Source organism: Papaver somniferum, chromosome 10 (assembly GCF_003573695.1).
Source record: "Papaver somniferum cultivar HN1 chromosome 10, ASM357369v1, whole genome shotgun sequence".
Taxonomy (NCBI): domain Eukaryota; kingdom Viridiplantae; phylum Streptophyta; class Magnoliopsida; order Ranunculales; family Papaveraceae; genus Papaver; species Papaver somniferum.
Genome location: NC_039367.1, coordinates 127,845,828 through 127,856,487, shown reverse-complemented (window position 1 = coordinate 127,856,487; position 10,660 = coordinate 127,845,828).

The window sequence follows — 10,660 nt, the reverse complement described above, 5'->3', positions numbered from 1 at the left end:
CCTCCAAACAGACTTCTTCAGGTAAGGACTCAAGCTTAGTCTCATATTTTTATGATAGTAAGTTTTATGATAAGTTTTCACATCAAAAAGGGTTTCCTCCAAAAGTCAGAAGAAAAAGGAGGTTTAACCGTGAACAATATTCATTTGATGAGCATAAAGCTCATACTTGTGTTATCACAAGGTTTGAAATCTTACTCATGAAAAATCTTGTTGAGTAATATGTGCTAATAATCAGGTTTACTTGATGACAAAATGTTCTCTGTTTAGTTGAGTTATTTATTTCTCATTCATAACTAGACTATTTTCTACAGACAACTTTGCATAAGTATTTTATTTGTTGAGGATCATTCCAAAGTGTCTACTTTTTGAGTTTTTTTTTGTTTTGTTTCAAATACTTAGTGTGCTACTCTTGTGCTCTAAATTTTCCTCTTGTGAGAATATAAAATTTATTGAGCTAAGATTTGTGAAATAAAATTCTCACTTAGCATTATACATTGTGGATGGGTTTTTACAGCATTCCTAAAGTTTCCTTTTGTGGGTTAAGTTTGTTGTTCGTACGGGTACCCATTGTTACATGTTACGAACCAACTCTAAAAAAACCTAAAACTAATCCCGGTGAAACCGTTTTTATACCTATCCTATTGGGTTGGGTTCTCCCACTCTAGGTTATTTTTGGTCAAGAATGTCTTCTCCTTCCCGCTCCTGTGATTTTATGAAATGGTTTCTTGACAAAGGTATCTGAAAAAGCGGGGGTCTAACAACCTCACCCAATATTTCTCTTAGCAATTTGTATGGACTAACTCTAAAATACTTTCAAGAGAATTAACTAGACATTTAGACTCAATATTAAGAAAAGTATACCAAAGAGTTAATATTTACATCTCTCAATTCAATCTGCAATCATCAAATAGAAATCTGCGAGCCCGATTGAATATAAGAAATATAACTTGAACGGTACCAAAAACCAATGTTCAAGGATCGATCAATTTCAATCAACAACTAAAGGTTGGATTTACCAATTGATCGATTCAACGCACCACCTGTGATATTTCAATTATATAAATATAATGCGGAAAAGAAATAACACATACACCAGAAGTTTTGTTAACAAGGAAACTGCAAATGCAGAAAAACCTCGGGACCTAGTCCAGATTGAACACCACATTGTATTAAGCCGCTACAGACACTAGCCTACTACAAACTAACTTCGGTCTGGACTGTAGTTGAACCCCAATCAATCTTACACTGATTCAAGGTACAGTTGTGCTCCTTACGTCTCTGATCCCAGCAGGATACTAGGCACTTGATTCCCTTAGTTGATCTCACCCACAACTAAGAGTTGCTACGACCCAAAGTCGAAGACTTGATAAACAAATCTTTATCATACAGAAAAGTCTACAAGAATAGATAAATCTGTCTCCCACAGAAAACTTACAAGTTTTGTTCTGTCTTTTGATAAATCAAGTTGAACAGGAACCAATTGATATACCAGACTTATATTCCCGAAGAACAACCTACAAATATCAATCACCTCACAATAATCTTAATCGACTAGCGAAACAAGATATTGTGGAATCACAAACAATGAGACGAAGGTGTTTGTGACTAATTTTCTATCTTTCCTATCGAAGATATCAATCTCAAGCCAATCTTACGATTTCACTCAATCACGATAGAAACAGCAAGATCAGATCACGCAACTACAGAGAAAATAGTTGGGTCTGGCTTCACAATCCCAATGAAGTATTTAAGTCGTTAACCTACAGGGTCTCGAGAGAAACCTAAGGTTAAAGGAGAATCGACTCTAGCTTATACAACTAGTATCACACAGAAGGCGTGGGGATTAGGTTTCCCAGTTGCTAGAGTTCTCCTTTATATAGTCTCCAAATCATGGTTCGCAATCTAAGTTACCTTGGTAACAAAGCATTCAATATTCACCGTTAGACGAAAGCATGATTAGGTACAAGAATATATTATGGAATAACTAGTTCAAGTGACTCAAATGAACTAGTTAGAGAGTTGTTCAATTGCAAGGAAATCTTATGTAACTACACAAGACACATAAGAAGCAAAAACGATTTGATTCACTCAAATCGGTTCATGAACTATATAGCCACGGTTTGCATTTGCATTCCTTAGTTTATATAAGAATAAGTTCAAAAATATCGTTTTTAGATATAACCTACTCAAGTTCGCGGACTGGGTTCGTGGACGTAAGTTCCCGGACGGAGTTCACAAACTCCAACAGAAATTCTTGGGTCGAGAACTTACGCCAGTTCACGGACTGAGTTCTCGGACTTGGCTCATGCCACCATGCCGGTTCACTTGATCAACAAAGTTCGCAAACTTCGGTTCAAGGAATAAGGACTTATATATATGTGTTTCCACAACAATGCTTATATCCTCTAATGGTTATATAATTTAAACTCTTATTTCAATCATTGGAATATTCTTAGAGGACGTTGATATCCTATAGTTGTTATTCACAATTTATTTTTCGTCAAAGTAAGCAATTTCCAAAGTGATTGAAACTTGTCATTACTTTCGTCACTAGGTAAAGATGAACTTGGTTAAAGCGAAAGCTTACCAACACATATTTCGAGAAATAGATAGGCGAGATAAACTCGGCTCGAAATAGAAAATGTGTATAATCCAAGTCTATATAGCAAAACAACTTTTGTCTCAAGATAGGAGATAAATAGACTTTTGAGTGATATATAAGTTCAAGTCTCCACATACCTTTTAGTCGATGAAGTTCCACCAGTTCCTTGAGTAGTTCTTCGTCTTGTATGATGATTGCCATGGAGTTCTTGAGCTCAACTACACTTTCTGTCCTAGTCCGAGACTTAGCTATAGTAGACTAGAAATCAAGACTTATAGTTTTTATCACTAACATTGACAAACATGCTTGAGATAGAAATGCATGCGAGTTCGACCGAGCAATGCTTTAACACTATCTTCCATAAATATTTTTATAATGACATAATAGGCTCAACATTTGTTTGTCAAAAGTTCATTCAATCTTTTATCAATACTTTCATGTCGACATATGAAAGACTTAACTTTTGACCACGTATGGGAAAAACATAGTTCACGGATGCAAACACACATATCCCATAACAAGTTGCAATATATAAAACCATAAGGATTATTACTGCAAAATCATCTTCCAAATAAACTTTAGAATTTTAATAAATTTATCTAAAAACATTACAAGATGAAAACGTTGGACATAGCTATGTGTACTCACAATAATGGCTATTCCAAACCCTAGTTATCCTTCTTAAAAACACGAGAATAAATTCTCATAAGAAGTTTCATAGATATATCAAAAAAAACTCCTATGAAGCATTTCACTTACTTTGAATACTCTTCTCATATTCTCTATATTCATCAAGCTCATCTTAGATAAGATCAATCCCAGATTCAAGATTATCCATCTTTTCTTCAAGTCTCTTGGAAGAAGATTCAAGTTCACTCTTCAGGGAACACACTTGTTCCAAGACGAGATTCATTGTTAAAGAGAGCTTATCAAAATGAGAGACATAGGGATTCCCATCAGGGGAGGAATAACGCTTGTCAGAGCACTTCTCACTATCAGAAGAATCAAAGCGAACCATTTTAGAGGGAAAGAGAATAGTCCACACATCATTTTTCTTGCTTGAAAGACTTGATGATGACATGATAAAAGAGAATAATGAAATGTTCACAACAAGGGGAAATCTTCATCTTAAGAAGGAATGAAGATAGGGGATAAAATTTCCAAAAAGACCTTTGACCAAAACCCTAACAAAACCGTTCATGTATACAAACGGCTCTTGACTAAACAAAAAGAAACAAAACCATATTAGGGAAAAAAAACAGAAATATTTCATCACAACCCTATTGAAGATTATGATTCTTGCCCAAGAGACAATGACAAGAATCATCTTAAAAAAATTACAGATTGTAATTCTCCCAATCCAAAACGAGACTGGGTGACTTCTTACGAGGGGATGACATATTTGTTATTCCTTGTTTTTGTTTTTCTTTCAAGAAAGAAGTGTTACGCACATCATTCTTTTCCCTTTTTATCACAGTATCGAATACCTTGTTTGTTGATTTTCACAAACTATGAATAGCTTTGGAAATCTCTTTTGAAAAGAATGAAGATTTCATAGGAGATTTCCTTTTCAACTTCTGAAAACAAGGTTTAACAGAGGAGACATATTCTTGATCTTTAGTGCATGCAATTTCAAGATGATCCTGATCTTTACACAAGGAGACCAAAATATTTGGTAAGTCCTTGTAGCTCTCCATATCATTCTCTTCAGAATGATTTAAGAATGACATAGAGTCAGGAGTAATTTGCTGATAATGCTTAAAGAATTGATCGAAGAAGTTCGATGTTTCTTATTAGTATCACAATTATGAGTGATAGAAACCTCTTGTCTTAAATTAAGCAGTTGACATTCCAGATCTTCAATCTTTTTAATCAAGGCTTCCTTTTCCAGTTGAAACACTTCTGGAGAAGTAAGACTGTGCATCATGGAATAATCAGGATTGTTAGGAGGACAAGTGTGATTATCAGCAAAGAGATAAAGAGAACTTTCATAGATATCATCCTCAGGACAGTAGTCAAGAGTATCCATCCATGCTTTAGTTAACTCACTTAACTCCTTATCAGAACATTTGGAAGTATCATGGATACTTCTATAGCAATTGGAACAAGTTTCATTATCACAGTTTCTCTGAACTTTTTTATCCCTTTTTCTGACTGACTGGGCATTCTTTTGAGACTTTCTTTTTTTTTGTCTAAGAGTTTTCTTAAGCTGTTGTATAAACAATGGCAGAGTTGAATTAAATCAATTCTCATCCCTTGTATCAATCAATTTAGGACGTCGAGACTTTTTATCAGATGTAGCAACATGGTTGCTTAACAAGTGACGTTTTTCTCTTTGACAAAGTTCAAGATCGAAAATTTTAAGCTTTCCAACAAGAGTATTTCTGGAAAGTGTATCAAGGTTATTTCCCTCAACGATGGCATGCTTCTTAGAATCGTATTTGGATGGCAGAGATATGAGAATCTTCATCACAATGTCCTTTTCAGGAATAGTCTTACCCAATGTAAGAGATGCATTAACAATTTCAGACACTTTGTGATTAAACTCATCAAATGAATCTTCATCTGCCATACGAAGGTTTTCCCAATCAGAATTTAGGTTTTGAAGCCTAGCTTCCTTTTCACAGGTATTCCCTTCAGATACGGTTTCTAATATATCCCAGGCTTCTTTAGACTTGTGCACGTAGTCACGTGATGCTGAAGATCTGGGGTAATGGCATGTATGATAGCATTTAAGCCGTCAGAATTTTGCTTTGCAGCAAGGATTTCTTCTGGACTATATCTACTAATATCCTTCGGTAGAGATACATCGCCTTCTGTATTAACGGGAGGATCATACCCATTAACAACACGTACCCATGTTTGAAATCACGAGCTTGAAGAAACGCACGCATAGTGATTTTCCACCACAAGTAGTTTCAGTCATTGAATACTGGTGGTACGTTTATGGAGATAGAATTTCTGTCCATAGATTCAGATCGCTACAAACACAGAATTATGAGGTCTTTAAACATGTTTGCCTGCTCTGATACCAATTGAAAAAGCGGGGGTCTAACAACCTCACCCAATATTTTGCTTAACAATCTGTATGGACTAACTCCAATATACTTTCATGAGAATCAACTAGACAGTTAGACTCAATCTTAAGAAAAGCATGCGAAAGAGTTAATTTCTATATCTCTCAATTCAATCTTCAATCAGCAAATAGAAATCTGCGAACCCGATTGAATATAAGAGATATAACTTGAACGGTACCAAAGACCAATATTCAAGGATCAATCAATTTCAATCAACAACCAAAGGTTGGATTTACAAATTGATCGATTCGACGCACCACCTGTGATATTTTAATTATATAAATATAATGCGGAAAAGAAATAACACATACACCAGAAGTTTTGTTAACGAGGAAACCGCAAATGCAGAAGAACCTCGGGATCTAGTCCAGATTGAACACCACACTGTATTAAGCCGCTACAGACACTAGCCTACTACAAACTAACTTCGGTCTGGACTGTAGTTGAACCCCAATCAATCTTACACTGATTCAAGGTACAGTTGCGCTCCTTACGTCTCTGATCCCAGCAGGATACTAGGCACTTGATTCCCTTAGTTGATCTCACCCACAACTAAGAGTTGCTACGACCCAAAGTCGAAGACTTGATAAACAAATATCACACAGGAAAGTCTACAGGAATAGATAAATTTGTCTCCCACAAAAATACCTACAAGTTTTGTTTCGTCTTTTGATAAATCAAGGTGAACAGGAACCAATTGATATACCAGACTTATATTCTCGAAGAACAGCCTAGAAATATCAATCACCTCAGAATAATCTTAATCGACTAGCGAAACAAGATATTGTTGAATCACAAACGATGAGACGAAGGTGTTTGTGACTACTTTTGTATCTTGCCTACCGGAGATATAAATATCAAACAATCTTACGATTGCACTCAATCACGATAGAAACACCAAGATCAGATCACGCAACTATAGAGAAAATAGTTGGGTCTGGCTTTACAATCCCAATGAAATCTTTAAGTCGTTAACCTACAGGGTCTCGAGAGAAACCTAAGGTTAAAGGAGAATCGGCTCTATCTTATACAACTAGTATCACACAAGAGGTGTAGGGATTAGGTTTCCCAGTTGCTAGAGTTCCCCTTTATATAGTCTCCAAATCAGGGTTTGCAATCTAAGTTACCTTGGTAACAAAGCATTCAATATTCACCGTTACATGAAAACCTGATTAGATACAATCTGTTAGAGCATAGCTCAGTTGAACCCACCAAGCGTTGGTATGTCAAGTTTGGATATCATATTTTAGTGAACCGAAACTCAGTTAAATAGTCAATTGATTATTTACTAGAGTCAACTTAGTATAGGTTAGCTAGAAAGTTACTAGGATATGAGACTTACAAGTATTACGTGAAGACTTGAAGAATGTGAAGAAGTAAATAGCTACAATAACGACATCATCCTTCCTCTTGAGGTTAGTAATATTTGAATTGAACTGTTTTATTCCTAACTTATCTTTCAAGTCGTGCATATTGAAAACATAATTGATAATCTGTGAATGATTATACTCTAGTTAGACATAGTATTAAGAAACTACAATACGGAGTATAACGTCTATCTTTTGAACTTCGTATATAAGACATCGACATAATCGTATGAATGCTTTTGTGATTATGTATGGGTATGGGTGAAGATTTCGTCCTAGGAAACAATGTTTTACATTCGTTTAAAGGAAGTACAATTCATAAACTTGTTTTGTGAATCTAAAGGAAAATCGCTAGGTTTATTAGTATTGTTATTTAATGCAAATCAGGGTTTGCAATCAATGCTACCTTGGTAACAAAGCATTCAATATTCACCGTTATATGAAAACCTGATTAGATTCAAGCTAATATATTTCAACCGTTAGATCGAAACTTAGCTTGTTATACAAAAACGTTCATTTAGGTTTGTGTAACCGTACCTAAACGTATACACCTAGTTGGTTCAACAGTAGTTAACCAAATGGTTAGCCATATGAGAACTTTCATATCAACCTTATTCAACTTCACAATAACTAGTTTTTTTTTTTGATAAATCATGAAATCTTATTACTAAACTGATTTACAATTTACAGATACAAAAATCCCAGTCCAGGCAAAATAAAAAAGTAGTTGAGCCCATAACATAAGCCTAAATACCGAAACAAAGAACAGCCAAAGGCTTGCAAAAGCAAAATTACAGGAAACCAGATTTTAAGAGCAGGCTTATTTAAAATATGAAATACAAATCATCCTCATTCTCTAGACCCCCTAGCTATTGAGGCCTTTATTCATAGTATCCAAATGACTCAAATGAACTAGTTCGAGAGTTGTTCAATTGCTTAGGTCTTATAGAAGTATACAAGACACAATCGAAGAAAAATCGGTTTTGATTCACTCGAATCGATTCATGAACATTATAGCCACTGTTTGCAAATTGCATTCCTTATTATATAAATGTTTTAGTTCATGAAAAAACCAATTTTAGAAAGTAACACACTTAAGTATGCGTACGGGTATGCGTACTTAAGTAACCGGATTTGAATTTTTTTTGGTTTTCAAACTCAGCAGAAATTCACGGACGTGAACTTTCCGCCAGTATGCGTACGGGTACGCATACTTAAGTAACCGGATTGAGTTGGTTTTGATTTCCAAACTCAGCAGAAATTCACGGACGTGAACTTCCGCCAGTATGCGTACGGGTACGGATACTTACCCAGTCTCCATCAACCATTTATCACACACACAAGTATGCATACATTTGGTTCCCGGTTTTATACTTATACACTAATGTGCGAACACACTATATGCTTATATCCAAAGATGGTTACATGTTCTAAACTCTTTATTTCAATCATTGAAACATTCTTAGGGGATGTTATATAGAGGTTATTCACACTCTATTTTTCATCAAAGCGATTTTCAAGATATTGAAATAATCAACATGACTTCGTCACATGTAAAGATGAACTTGGACAAAGCGAAAGCTTACTGATAGACGCATTTATGTGTCTAATTTGTCCTTAGTGTATCTATTGTTAGTGCTTGATTTTTTACTTATTATGGTGTTTTTATGTTCGTGTAGGTGTTCTTGGAGAAATACACTTGTGTGGAAAAAGTTGCTCGAATAGTGATGCTTGCACCTCTCTGAGAAAATTAATAAAGGAACCTGCACTTTGGATAGGGGAACCACCTTCTTCTTCATTTTCAAACAGAATATTGGCGAGAAATTTGGGTTTCAACAGTAAAGGATTTACAATTTTTAAGACAAGAATATCTTCTTCCTTATAAACAGGAAATCTATGAGTATTAATTACCGGAGTTTTGAAAAAAAGGAAGTTATCTTCTATTAAACATGAAAGATATCTTAGAGGATTTTCTCTTGGATTTGATTCTGCGAATTAAAGAAGATTTGGGTATAATAAAGAAATTTAGAGAATATAAAGAAGAAGAAAAATTCTTGAAGATATTTTTAATTAAAAAGAAGAAGATTTTGGAGTTATGGAAGAATATATTTGATTTATGGGTTTGTGTGTATAAATATAGAGCAAGAGAGCACAACCAAGGGAGAGGGGGTGAGCCGGTAGCCAGTTTCACAATTTTCTTTTATTTCTTCTGTTTAGTTTTCTTTATAATAATGAGGAGCTAAACCCAATCATTGGGGAAATGAGGAAGCTATTTACGCATGAATAATTTGGTAACTATTATATTTTCTTTAATATTTAATTATAATTCGCTCAATCACTGCTTTTGCAGAGTTTTTAATTGTTTGCATAATTTTCTTCATTAGTTGTGATTCAATTAGATAGGTTATTCTTTGATTAGATAATCTATGCTTAGGGGATACAATTAATTTTTGAGAATTTGCCTGATTATTTGTGAGTTAAGAAAATAAGGGACTTAAAGATAATTAGAGTTTTGGGTTATTTACCATCATTCATTCATGTGTAATAGTGGAATCAGTTTCTTGGTTATTTTCTCATATCTTGAAATCAAATTTTGAGTTAAGTTTTCTTTAATTTTTAAGTCTAAATTCTTTTGCTTTCACAAGTCTCAACGAACCTTTTTACTACAAATTTTTGAGTTAAGTTCGACCGAGCAGTGCTCTAACAATCTCCCCTTTTGTCAATTTTAGTGACAAAACTATCAATACATATGGAATCCAAAATAAATAAACTTTGCAGCTTCTCTTCCACATGCATGACCTCCTTGGTTCTTCAACATTACTCGAAATCTTCGTCACTTCCAAGTAATCCGATGATTCAAAAGATATTCAATGCAGCATCATCGTTGTTGAAGATCTGTAGCCATAACAATGAGAAAACAAAAGCTCCCAATCATTATTACATAGTGTCATAGTATTATTACACAACATCAAAGTTCAATTGTATCACTCCCCCTTAGTCAATACTTTATCTCACATGAAAACCACCCCCCTTACATAATGATCCGAAAACCATATGTATTTGTAGTGTGAACTACACATTAATTCTCCCCTTTTTTGTCAATAAAATTGGCAAAGGTACGAAAACTAGTGGGATCCTAATGAAATTTTCATAGAGACACTTCATGACCAAAAGAAAGCACATATCAACTTTTTAGATGCAATCATATAGCTGAAACTAAATGCATTCATCAAGGAGTTTATACAGATAGAAGATAACCCCTATAGTATTCCACAGCCGCACTCCCTACAAAGATTTGGCAATTAAGCACAAGTTTCATTAAGAACTCTCCCCCATAAAATGTCATTCCCGAAAGAAAAACAAGAGCGACCTTACTTTCACAAGAAAAGAAGGATTTCTTTGGACACAATTGTAGAGTCCCCAAAGCTAGCAGCTGACTAATCCAAGAGATTAACTAATTAAAGAGGCACTAAGGATCTAAAACATATATTTAAGCATTCAATTAAGAAATCTGCTATAACACATAACCCAAAAACTAGCCCCTCACTGAAAAAAATATGTACAAGAACTTCTCTCAAATGAAACATACACAGTAGCCACTTGGTTTACGAATA